Here is a 12,641-nt window from a genome sequence, read left to right on the forward strand (position 1 = left end):
ACAAAACTGAGGCTATTGTACTTTGGTCATATCATGAGAAGACAAGATTCTCTGCAAGAGTAAAAAATGCTTTGAAAAGTAGAAGGCAGTAGGAAAAGTGGAAGACCTCAAATGAAATGACTTGACTAAATAAAAGAAGCTACATCCTCAAGTTTGCAAGATCTGAGCAAGTCTGTTAATGATAGGGTGTATTGGAGGTCTTTCATTCATAGGGTTACCATTGGTTGGAGGCAACTTGACACTACATAATATACACATACTCGTTCCCCATTTACTTCTAGGAAATATTTTCCAAGGATTTGTGCTGCTTCAAAAATCTGCATGCCTTTTTGACCAGATTGGATAGCAGAACAAGGAAAGGGCATATAGCCCATAAGAAGTGAAACTTTTCTCAAGCCACTTTCAAAATTGTCTGTGTATAACCTTAGATGAAATTTGCATGTTTAGATGAACAATACCACAGAAAGAGAACTCATTATTATGTTGAAATATTTTGACAAATTGTTTGAAGAGCTTTACTGCATGACTAGTCTAAAAAATGTTGCAACATCTGGATAACTCTTTTGTAGTTCTGTCTCATTCACTAAGCATTTCTTTCTTAGAAATGAAAGATCTCATATCCGTCCTCTCAATATAACTTAACTTATTGGATGCTCCATCACAGCTATCAATCTTTTGTCACTTGTTGCTAAAAATTAAAATCAGTTTTGCTGATCAGTATCTGTACTGCATCATACAAGAATATGATACAGTAAGGAAGATGGGGCCTTGACAATTTTCTAACATTAACAATCCAGTCCTACGAAAATGTTCACCCTTTTAAGTCCACTGAAGGCAACTGGTTTATAAAGGTACAAATGGGGGACAAGCAAGAACTTACAGAGATATCTCATTTTCCCTCTCCCCACTTCCTCTTTCCTTTCCCTGAAAGCCCCCATAGCCTCTCCCCTTTTCCTGCCTTCTTCTCTCTTTCCCACCAATCAACCAACCTAACTTTATCTGTCCCCATCTTCAGCTTTCCCCAACACCCAACAGCTTCTGCCCAGGAAAACTATGGCCCAGTTGTATAGTGCTAGCTGACAGGCCCAGACGTGTGGTAGAGGACTTGTGGGAAGTACCTCACTTTCCCCCGTATCCCTATCCCCACACTATCTCCTCTCTCACTCCCCCTAAAACTCCCATATCCCCACCTGTCTCCTCTCCTTCCCTCAACCTCCCTTTTAACTGCCCCCATCTTCAGCTATATTTATTATTTATTTACTTGATTTATTGGCTTTCTCCACAATGGGAACCCAAATCAGGGCACATCATTCTCCTCTCTTCTATTTTATCCTCACAACAATCCTGTGAGGTAGATTAGGCTGCATGTGTGTGATTGTCCCTAGGTTACCAAGTGAGCTTCCAGTAGAGCAAGGATTCAAACTTGCTCTAGTTCCTAGTCTGAAACTCTTAATGACTATACCACAGTGGGTTTTGTGCAGTGGCTGCTATTGAATAGTAGCAAGCAGCTGGGCATGGATAAGTCATGCAAGTTGCATGGTAGCAGTAGCCCAGAGGTTGCTCGTGGGCCTGGCCTCAATTAGTTTTCCCTCAAAGCCAAAACAGCACTGGGAAGAGCCCTGTCCCCTCCCCTTTCTTTTACTGATAGAAACCAATGCTTGAAGGCTGGCAATACTGTTGTGGTTGCGTAGAAATGACCATTGAGGGCACATGTTTCTTAAAGGTAAGGATGCCTTTTCTATTATTTTGGGGCAGTTCACTCTCAACTTTGATTTTTTAAGATTTCAATTTTTTTCCTGCTAACCTGGAGCTTTTTTCACATTGGTAGAAAGATGTGTCTTGTCTGTTCATGGCTCCAATCTCTAGATTTAATTGTCCATAGAGCTGCTATAGTACAGTGGTTAAGTGGTTCAGCAGCAAATCAGCACTCTACTGGTTCAAATCCCACTACTTCCATGAACACAGTAGGGGGCCTTGGGTAAGCCACTCCACTCAGCCCCAGCTGCATTGTACGGATAATAATACTAATTTGTTCACCGCTCTGGGTGAGGCACTAATTTTTCTAGAAGAGCAGTATATAAGAACTATTATTATAATTAGGCCACATTGAGTATTAAATATTTTGATAACTCTGTTCAGGACTGTACTTTAAGGGAGTGAATACTGTGATCTACTTCTTAAGAGTCACTTCAAAAAGTTCTCATTTGATGGTTCTTAATTTAAAGAGACAATCAGTTACTTATTCATGATATTTGTTTTCTGCTCTTCTTTCCGTGTGGGTATATTCACTTTCTCATGGCCCCACAAAGAAACCAAAAAGCAGCCTGCTTTTAGAGCTGATGAACTCATTTAATGAGATTGCTCAAATGAACTGCTGCAAATTGCAGGCAGGAATCTATTTTGAACATTCCCAAGCAAAAAACAAAACAAAAAAACACTGCATGAGTAGGAAACTAGCATATCAAGACTTTTTCTCTGATGCGCTAGTTTTTTATATGCAGGGAATGTTTGTCATGAGAAAGCATTTTAAAAACACCTTACAAAAACAATAAGGAATTCTGTTCATGCTGACAATCATGCTGCAAAGCTTTCTGTCCCAAGCTATCTGAAATGGACTTAAAAATCAAACCTACCTGCAAGAGTTATTTAGATCGATTTGTTTTGTCTGATTCAAGAATCACTGGGTTAATGGGAAATTTGAAAATTGCCATCCACAATGGGTTAGGATTGGGGGTGGGGCTGTGTTTATGTTTCTGGGGCTATCATTTTTTATTTGTAAACCAAGACAGATAGGTGAAAGAAAGTTGGGATTGGATGGGTGGATAAATAGCAGGCCTCTCTATAAGGCTACACAGCTTTTCTTGAATCTTTTAATATTGTGCAAGCCACTATAAGTAATTAAAAAGGAGGTACAATGTCAAATACTGCTACTAATAATAAGACACAATTTATAATTCCATACATTGTTAGTGTTGCCATCTATCAAAATAGCTTGCGAAACAGCTCCTCTAAAAGCTATACTGTTACCCTAATTGTGGGGGGGAGGAATCTCCTTGTGAGTTGGGGGAATAAGCATTCAAGGAGATGCAGCAAGAGGGGGTAACTAGGGATCTCCACCAATGTATACCAGGATCATTCCCTTAGAGAACGCTCAAATAAACAGCCTGATGTTCAAGAGGAAAGGTTTTTTTATTTAAGGAGGAATAAAAGGCAATCAAACAAATGCAAAACACACAGCACACATACAGACCTGAGAAAATAGGGAGGAAGATGGGAGAGCAATTCAGGGTAGGATGATTACCAGTCCTGGAGAGAGTGAGGAAGAAAGTCTGTGGATGAAGCAGTGAGAACAGCCAGTGTTTCACGGCAAAAAGAGGAAGCTCAAGCCATAGACCTGAGGGTGGGTGTATGGATCCTGAACACACACAGAACACATGGCTGGGGAACTCTAATTATAAGGCAAAATGTGTCCTGGGGCAAAACTTAATCTCTACCTCAGAGACAATGGCTTGATGGCTTGTCCAAAGGTTGGGACAATAAGTTTAGGAAAGGCTTAATGGCCCTACCTGAGGTAGTCAAAAAGCATGAATGGGGCTTGATGACTCAGCAATTGCTGGATGAGGAGAGCTTGCAGGTTCACTGAATAGCTCTGATTAGGAAAGGTGGGTCGAATAAGAGAGGCAGGGTGTTGACAAGATTAACTGGGAGTTTTGGGGAGACCTCTTTGTTTCACTTAAGTGCTTTTCTGGGGCATGGAGGGGCAGCTAGTCAATGTGACACTCCATCTGGTAATTTTCCAACTCCAGCTGAGGTTGGCATCTGTTCTGCCTTGCCAGGCAGTGTTTTGTGCTTTTGGCATATGAGGAGGGGTTTATGATATTTCATATCCATAAACTGCCCATTTCCAGAGAGGGTCTGACCATAGCGTACTCCAGGATTATAGCAGTTCTAGATCATGACCCAATATTGAAGTCAAATATTGTGTATCTGAAGAAGCTCATACCCTACCACAAATTTTGTTAGTCTTATAGATGCTACTGGTCTCTTACTCTTTTCAAGAATCACGCAGTTACTATTTCCTGAGCTACAAGGTATTTTGGAGGATAGAGCAACAATACCAGTAAAAGTACACAGCAGGCTGAATTATGATTCTCTGCAGCTTATTTTGCATAACAACTGATAAGGTTAGTCTTTAGACCCAAAAAAGAGATTAATGCTTCCAGAACCATTATTTTATTTAAGGCATTTTAAACTGTTAATCTCCTTTCCCCTACAGATTCAAACAAGATCATGCTAGGTAAGCTAAACAGCAGCCTCATCCTTTAGCATCACTCCTTTCACCAAGTCCTTTCACCAAAATGTCTTACAGCTCCAAACTGTAAGCTGCGATCCTAAGACCACTTTCCTGGGTGTAAGTCATATTGAATAAAATGGAACTTACTTCCAAATAGATCTTCTTAGGATTGCTCTCATAGTCATTTTTCCATGATTTTTAATCTTCTATTTAAATTTAAAATTACTCTTTACTCCCTACCTACATCACTTTCTCCTTGACTCTCTCTACTAATCAATGTACTTCTACTGTGTCCTTACAGTACATAATTATTTTTGATGTAACAATAACAACAACAACACATTTAAATCTCTTGACTTCTTCAGAACTTGTTCCTTAAAACAAGATTTTGCATCTCCTTATGATTTCACTCTAGAATTTATGCCATCATAACCGATCGGGAGTTTGCTCTTAAATGTATCATATTATTCACATCACTTGCTTCATTTTCTGTTATGTTTGGGAAAGACCTTTTTCTGCTAATTAAAAAGAAAATTAAAGTTCAATATTACCTTTAACAAGCAAGTTTTACATCTTTTTTGCCTTAAGACCACCATCTCATTCTTTCTGACATCCCAGTTGCTATGGTAATTACTCTTTCATTCCTTGCAGTTTCTATGGGTGAGTATTGTGTAGGATGCATTGAACTAGAAATTCTTCATTTTAAAAAACCTTTTTACCAGTTTAGACAGAATTGCACTTATTTTTTTGACACCACTTTTTATTTAACTTATCCAATACAAAATGCAAAGAAATGCCTGTGGCCACCTGATCCTATAAACTGTATGCTGCAAGAAATAAGTGCACACAATAAGCAGTTTGTGCTGTATTTCAATGTGCCCCCTCTGAATATGACCAGAATCCCAAACAGATATAGGTCAAGTGGGAGATTGTTCTGCACAAAAAAGAGATACTCTTTGCACATCCCGTGTCTGAGCCCTGGTGCTGAAATAACATATTCTGGGACTTAGAGCAAAGCAACACATTTAGAAAAATCATCTTTCTTAAACTTTACCACTTTAGATAGCAAGAAATCAATTATGTTTGACTCTGGTAATATGTTTTCAGGCAGAGCTAGATGACAGAGCAAAGCTGGCTAGAATCTCTCTCTGACTGGCTTAGCTTTCCACAGGAACAATTCTTGACATGGATGTTCAATCATGTCATCCTACACCTACATTCTGACGTGATATGTTTCTTTGGAGAGCTGTAATATGTCCTGTTTTTGAACACACATTGTGTCTCCAATTAAGCCCCAGCTTGACAAAGTTATTTGTCCTGCATGTGTGAAACACAAGTTAGGCAATCCTTTGCATTGCATTGTCTGAAGATGAACTGAACAGAAAATCTAACTTGAAAGTTTGCTTATTCATTTCACAACATCTGTAAAAAGCTTCTGCAGCTCACTCAGTAGAGGCAGCCCTTACAATATGCTTAAAAAGTTTAATATTCCTACACCTCCATTCCTTGGCACTACTTCAACAGTTTTTTTTTTAAAAAAAGAACCACTAACTCTTTCTCAATTTATAATCACATCCAGGTCACTTAAAGGCAATTCCTACCCATCACTGGAAACCAGGAAAGCAACTGTGAAAAAGTTACTTTAAAAACAATGAATTTGATCTTACGGATACCTTCTGCTACCAGTGGCACTTTCCTCTGATGCAAGGAAGCTTCTGCTGATGCAAGAGATTCCTTACAGTGGGGGGAAATACTTCTGTTAGTAAACTGCATCAACACACAACCCAGAACAAGCTTTCTCAGAAGTGTTTATATATGAAATGGGAGATTCTTGTGAAATCAAAACTGCAGAACAATGTTCTCAAACTGTTGCTATCAAAGTCACAATCCAACATCTATTCATGTTGTAACTGACCTGATCCAGAATGTAATTGAGGTATTACTTGGATTACAAAGGAACTCTTCCCAAAGTCCAGTAAGACTCTGCTAGGTTAAACCAATGTGATTAGCTTTCACTGAGATGTGGATGTAAATAATTGATTGCAATCAAATTGGCTTTCCAAGCTATAATACTTGGTCTCATCTTATAGGCCTAAGAAGTTATTTCAACCTACTCCTTTAAACATATGTTCATGTATCTTAAAAGGAGAGAAGAATGGTCTTCAGAGAGTTTGAGGAACAGTGAGAAAAGAGGTATGAGTGCTGGGATGATACTGGAAGGTGTCATGGATGCTGGGAGGGACAGACAGGTCACTGAGAGAGGGAAAATTCATACAGTCCATATTCATGGCAGGCTGCTGGGCTAGAAATTCAGACTCAGACAAGCTCAATCTTGCAAAGCTGTCAAGCAGTCACATGAATCTTCTGACCACCACCACCACAAGCTGTGCTTTGGTATATTTCCTTCCTAGGACCAAACTACATAGGATGATTCCAGGCCAATGTATTTAAGTTGTTGCCAATATGCATCAATTATTTTGGCATCACTCTTGACCATTTTAGTCATCATCTGGCCAGATAGTCTTTGCCAAATCTGGAATATTCTACTTCTACTACTTCATTGTTCAGCATGTGCAAATCTGGCTTGAAAATAAACTCTAAATGCATATTCTTATAATTAACTTCCAATGAAATTGATAGGACTTAATTTTGAGCAAATATTAAGAGTGTAGTGCTAGTTGACTGGTACTTGGCGGGCATATACAGAAACATGGCTAATAACACACTATCACATACCAAGCAACACAGCAGAAATTCAGAGAGAAGAATAGGCAAGTTCTCTAGTAAGATGAAGTGAAGAAGCAGCTTATAGGTTTATTTTTTAATTTTTTTATTGAGATAGCACTACTTGGATCTGCTGCTTCAAGCATCAAAATGTGTCCGTTTGGTCCTAAAGGGCTCCACCAATATTAATTATAATCATCATGGAGGATAAAGAAGATAATTTAGTATATAAAATGTTTGTTCCTTGATGGTAATTGTGTAACTTATAAATAAAAGAATAGCAGTGATGCAAACCAACCCCACAAAATCAAACAAACTCTTAAGAGAAAAAAAGACTGCTTTGATCTATTGTTAATGCAATACACAAAGGAAAGCTGTAATACAGGCAGCACACATTTCAAAGCCTTGGTTTACAGGATTATCTTGGGTTCTCTGCAATCATGACACAAGAATATACAATTTTTTAAAATATGTTCAAATAGTTTTCAATATGTGAATATTATTCAAATACTTGTGGAGCACCTTAATATAATGAACCTGAGTAAATCAGGTTTTACCCTCTCAATGATTAGCTAGCCCACACTTTTGTCTTGATTTGCTTCCAACTTGACATCTATCTTACCTAGCAATAGCAAAACTTGGGATAACAGTTGGGAATGCCAGTATATTAAATATGTGAGAAACAGCTGTGAGCTGTGCAGAACGGGGGGTGGGAGGCAGTGGGGCCAGTTGGCACGGGCCTATGATTTTGAGGGGGCCTACTGCAAGAGAGTTAAGGGGCATCCTTTAGTATTAAATATTAAAATCTGGAAGATTAATACAGATAAAATATAAACAAATAAATGCAGATAACAGAAGTCAATTCTGTGCTAAATTTAAGTGATAATTCATGGAAAACAAGGGGGTACAAAAAAGTTTTGACAAGATGTTTGGTGGTGGTGTTATACCAGAAGCTAGGAACAACGCTGACTCGCCTCAGCAGCCACCATAGTTTTACAGATAAACATCTTGCAGAATTGTAACTCATTCCAACTCTCTTCTATTTCTAACAGGCAGGGGCAGATTAAGGTGCTCATAGGCCCCTAGGGCCTAGGTTATTCATTGTGACGTAAATGGGTGATGTACAGTATTACTGTTGCTACTAGCAACTAGCTTTTTCCCCAATTGTGACATCACATTCAATACAACAGTCAGACAGACCATGGCAATGAGCTTGCCACAAATTATGTGTTTTGCCAGTGATCTTTTTGTTAAGTAATTTAAGTGTAAAAAAAAAAACTGTTGCTAAACAATTGCCCCCCAGTCAAAGCCTGTGCATTAATCCGTGCCTGCCAATAGGTAAGACTCAAAACCTTAACCAAATAGTAACTTGATGTATGTTCCTTCGGCTTTGGTTTATTTGAATGTTTCAACACATTTGCATTTATGATTGGAATGTGCAAAATTATATTGGAAACTAGTTACTCGTGACTGTTCCCACATGGTGAACACCACACCATTACTATCACCTACATTGATGCCTGTTTAGCAAATATTTGGATGTTTCTGCCTTTGATGATGTTTATGAATTGTGATATTGGACAACTGGAAGTTCCTTAGTGTGTGGAGATTCCCATGGTATTAAGATGAGTTTAATACTGGTTAATGGTTTTGTAATGATTTTAAATGTGTGTGTGTGTCTTTAAATGTTTGGTGTGGTACAGATGAAAAGTGGAGGTGAAAGAGGGATGAGTGAGTGATATGATTGGTTGATGACTGCGAGTGTGGGCAGAGTGAATGCAGTTTTTAGACAGTCAGGGCAAGAGAGGCAAGCTGAGTGCAGTCTGAGAATGTCTGTGAATTTCTAAAAGAAATATTACCTGTGTAGAAGCCTGAACTGTGTATGTTTGTGAAAGAACATTCAGTCAGGATAAGATCCAGAGGAGTTAGCCGTGTTAGTCTGTAGTAGCAAAATCAAAAAGAGTCCAGTAGCACCTTTAAGACTAACCAATTTTATTGTAGCATAAGCTTTCGAGAATCACGTTCTCTTCGTCAGATGCATGGAGGGCAGAAGGAAACTGGCCAAATATAGAGGAGGAGAGGGGGGGAAGGGGGGAAGGAGGAGAGGGGGGATGTAAACAACTCCTTTGATATGGAGATGCAGACAGCTCCTTTTGGTGTGGGGATCAGTTTGCTTGTGTAAAGATTCAAAGGAGTTTGCCGTGTTAGTCTGTAGTAGCAAAATCAAAAAGAGTTCAGCAGCACTGCAGCACAAGCCCTCGATAACCACAGTCCTCCCCGCCACATGCATCTGACAAAGAGAACCATGGTCCTCGAAAGCCCACGCCAGGTGCCACTGGACTCCCCCTGACCCCGCCTCTGTAAAGGAAATCAGTTACCTGTGATAATGAGATAACCATTCATAGTCCCTATTCAGTCCCAGCTTGACAGAGTCAAATTTGCATATGAATTCCAATTCAGCAGCTTCCCATTGGATTTTGTTTTTGAAAGGTTTCTGTTGAACTACAGCAACCTTTAAGTCTTTGATGGAATGTCCTGGTAGATTGAAGTGTTCTCCCACTGGTTTCTGGACGTTGCCATTTCTAATGTCAGATTTGTGTCCATTTATTCTTTTGCGTAGAGGTTGCCTGGTTTGTCCAATGTACAGAGCAGGACATTGTTGGCACATGAGAGCCTATATCAGATTGGAGGATGAGCAGCTGTAAGAGTCAGAGACAGTGTAGTTGATGCCATTGGGTCCTGTAATTGTATTCCCTGGGTAGATATAGGGGCAGAGCTGGCATCTGGGTCTGTTGCAGGGCCTGGTACCTGTGCTGGTGACTCTGCTGGCCGATTCATGATTGTAAGTGAGAAGTCGTTTAAGGTTGGGGGGCTGTCTGTAGGCAAGGAAAGGTCTTCCACCCAGGGCTTCTGAGAGAGAGGTATCATTTTCCAGGATGGGTTGTAGCTCAGTGATGATACGTTGGATGGGTTTGAGCTGGGAGCTATAGGTGACAACCAGCGGTGTTCTGTTGTTAGTTCCTTTAGGTTTGTCCTGGAGCAGGCTGTTTCACATGCGCGCGCACTCCTGGGACCGCGTGATGATGTCACTTCCAGGAAGTGACATCATTGTGCAGGGTACGGCCACCCCCCTGGGAGAGCTCCTGTGATTTGGGCCTGCTCACCTCCCTGCTCCTTACGTGGCAGTCTTCCACTGCAACTGCCCGCCCCCCGGGACTGCTCCCACGATTTGGGCCCACTTGCCTCCACACCCTTACCTGGCAGCCCTTCAGCACAGCAACCCATGCTGCCGCCACCAGTTTGGTGTGCTCCTCAGCCAGCAGCTGCTGCAGGAGGGCCAGCTCGGCTCTTAGTGATCCGGCCACCCTGTTGGCACAGCAGGCGGCGTGGGCAGCCTTTCACAGATGCAGTGCATGCTCTCCTCGGCACAGCGCCCCCTAAAAATTTTGTGCCCAGGGCAACCGCCCCCTGTCCCCCCCCCCCATGCTATGCCACTGGCCCAAGCAAGGCCATGAACTTTGGTTGTCTAGGCACAGGGCTGGAGCGGAGGAGCACTCGGAAGGGGAAGCGCCAGTGCCTGGTCTCCGCATCTGGGACAGGAAATCTCCTGCACCAACTGGGCACACTTGCTGCTTTGCCAACTGGTGCACCCTTGCAGGCGGGGAGGCTCCCTTCTGACTCCAGCCAGGGGAAAGCACTCAAGGAAGCAGTGGTAGAGGCAGCCCTTCCCCAGCAAACTGGGACGCGGGGCCCACTCCTGTTTTGCCACCAATGACGCTCAACATGCCATGAAAGAGCTGGGTGCCTTGAGCTGCGTGCGGGGACGAAATGGGATCGGGGGCAGGGCCGCCAGACACCAGTAATTCATAGATTATTGTAGTTTATTCTTGTTTTTTTGTTTGTTCTGCTCTTTTGGGTAAGTGCTGCTTGAGTAACTATGTGGTTAAGCTTGAGTACATCTATTTCCTCTTTAACTGGAGGGCAATGAGGCAAAACCATATGCAAAACCCAAAACCACTTGTGACATATAGCTCACAAAATAATATTAAAAATTCTGTATTTTATTAAAAATACTTTTTAATTAAAATTAAACTTAAAATTCAACAAATGTTCCTCCTATCACTTATTAATCCAGGATGGTTTAGAACATTTTCTAAGATGTTACAGTTTAAAACCAAATTAATTGTATATGTGTTTCCTATTTTTCTCCAGAATGCCTAGAAACAGTGCACAGAGACCAAGGTTCCCTAAGGTTGTTCCTCTCCACCACTGGTATTGAGAAGTATACTGCTTCGGAACATGGAAGTTCTGTTTAGTTACCATGGTTAACAACCACTAATAGACTTAAACTTCATGGATTTGTCTAGTTCCTTTTAAAAGCCATCTAAAGCTCTGTGCAGCACCTGTCCGTACTTTGACTCATTGAGGGGATGGACAGAGGGCATGAGTATATTGGCCCTACATCTTGCCTTGTCATCTGCAAGGTATGAATCCGCAGAGGAAGTACCCACACATATGTCCCCTCCCTGTGACCTGCAATGCTGCTTTCTGACCATTAATAATCTCAGGGAGATAGCATGCACATGGGCACTTTCTCCATGCATTTGCATCATGCAGATGACTCAGCTATCGTACAGAGGTGGGGTCCACTCTCCCTCCATGCATGGTGAATCCCAGGTGGTGGCTGGCTGGGCCTTGGAGTACCCCTGGCTTTTTGGTCTTGGGAAACTTCAACGTCCATGCCAATAATGCCGCCTCCTTACGGGCCATGGACCTAATAATCTCCATGGTGGCATTATAACTATCCCAGTTTATATTAACGCCCACACATCGAGCAGGACACATGCTGGACTTGATCTTTGGGGCGGGGATACAGGTGGATCTGGATGAATCCATAGTAGTGCCATGGTCATACCACCTTGTCCTGAGGGCTTTTCTGGGCACCACAACCCCCCCCCCCCAATTTGGGCAACGAGCTGATTTATGCTCGCCCGCAGAGTCAAATGGATCCAACTGGATTCCAGAACGCTCTGCAGAATCCGATCCCCCCTAGCGGGCTCATTGGATGAACTGATAGAGGACTGGAACTCTCTCTGAAGCCATCAACGAGATTGCTCCCTGTCACCCTCTCCGCCCCCAAACTAGAGTAGTTCTTTGGTATACCAAGGAGCTATGACAGTTTTTAATGTCCCTCACACATGGGACAAATAAAAATGTAAATTCAGTGATAAGTTGTAAGGCTTTTGGAGACTATTTTGCAGATAAGATCTTGTCACTCCGCTAGGACCTGTCCACCACAGTTGATGCCGTATGTGAACTGGAGGCCCCTTGGTCGTCGTCAGGGTTGATACTAGATCAGTTCAGGTCACTTTCTCAGGAGGAGGTAGATATGGTCCTGCGTGCTATGAAACCTACCACATGCCCACTGGACCCATGCCCATCATGGCTGGTGAAAACTGGCAATGCTGAGATTTGGGTCCCATTAGCTGACATCATCAACCTTTCCTTGAGTTCTGGGATTTTCCCACACTCATTGAAGGAGGCAGTGGTGCAGCCCTTATTAAAGAAACCATCACTGGATCCTGTTGATCCAGCCAATTACTGCCCAGTTTCGAATCTTCCA

The 12,641-nt window shown here is 41.8% G+C and overlaps 1 protein-coding gene across 4 annotated transcripts in view; it reads right to left on the reverse strand.

The window, feature by feature from the left end:
- The window catches only part of GALM (galactose mutarotase), a 38,971-nt gene that overhangs the window by 20,349 nt on the left and 5,981 nt on the right, over positions 1 to 12,641 (reverse strand). The gene's annotated exons all lie outside the window — the stretch shown is intronic.

This window comes from Eublepharis macularius, chromosome 1 (assembly GCF_028583425.1).
Source record: "Eublepharis macularius isolate TG4126 chromosome 1, MPM_Emac_v1.0, whole genome shotgun sequence".
NCBI classification, from domain to species: Eukaryota; Metazoa; Chordata; class Lepidosauria; order Squamata; family Eublepharidae; genus Eublepharis; species Eublepharis macularius.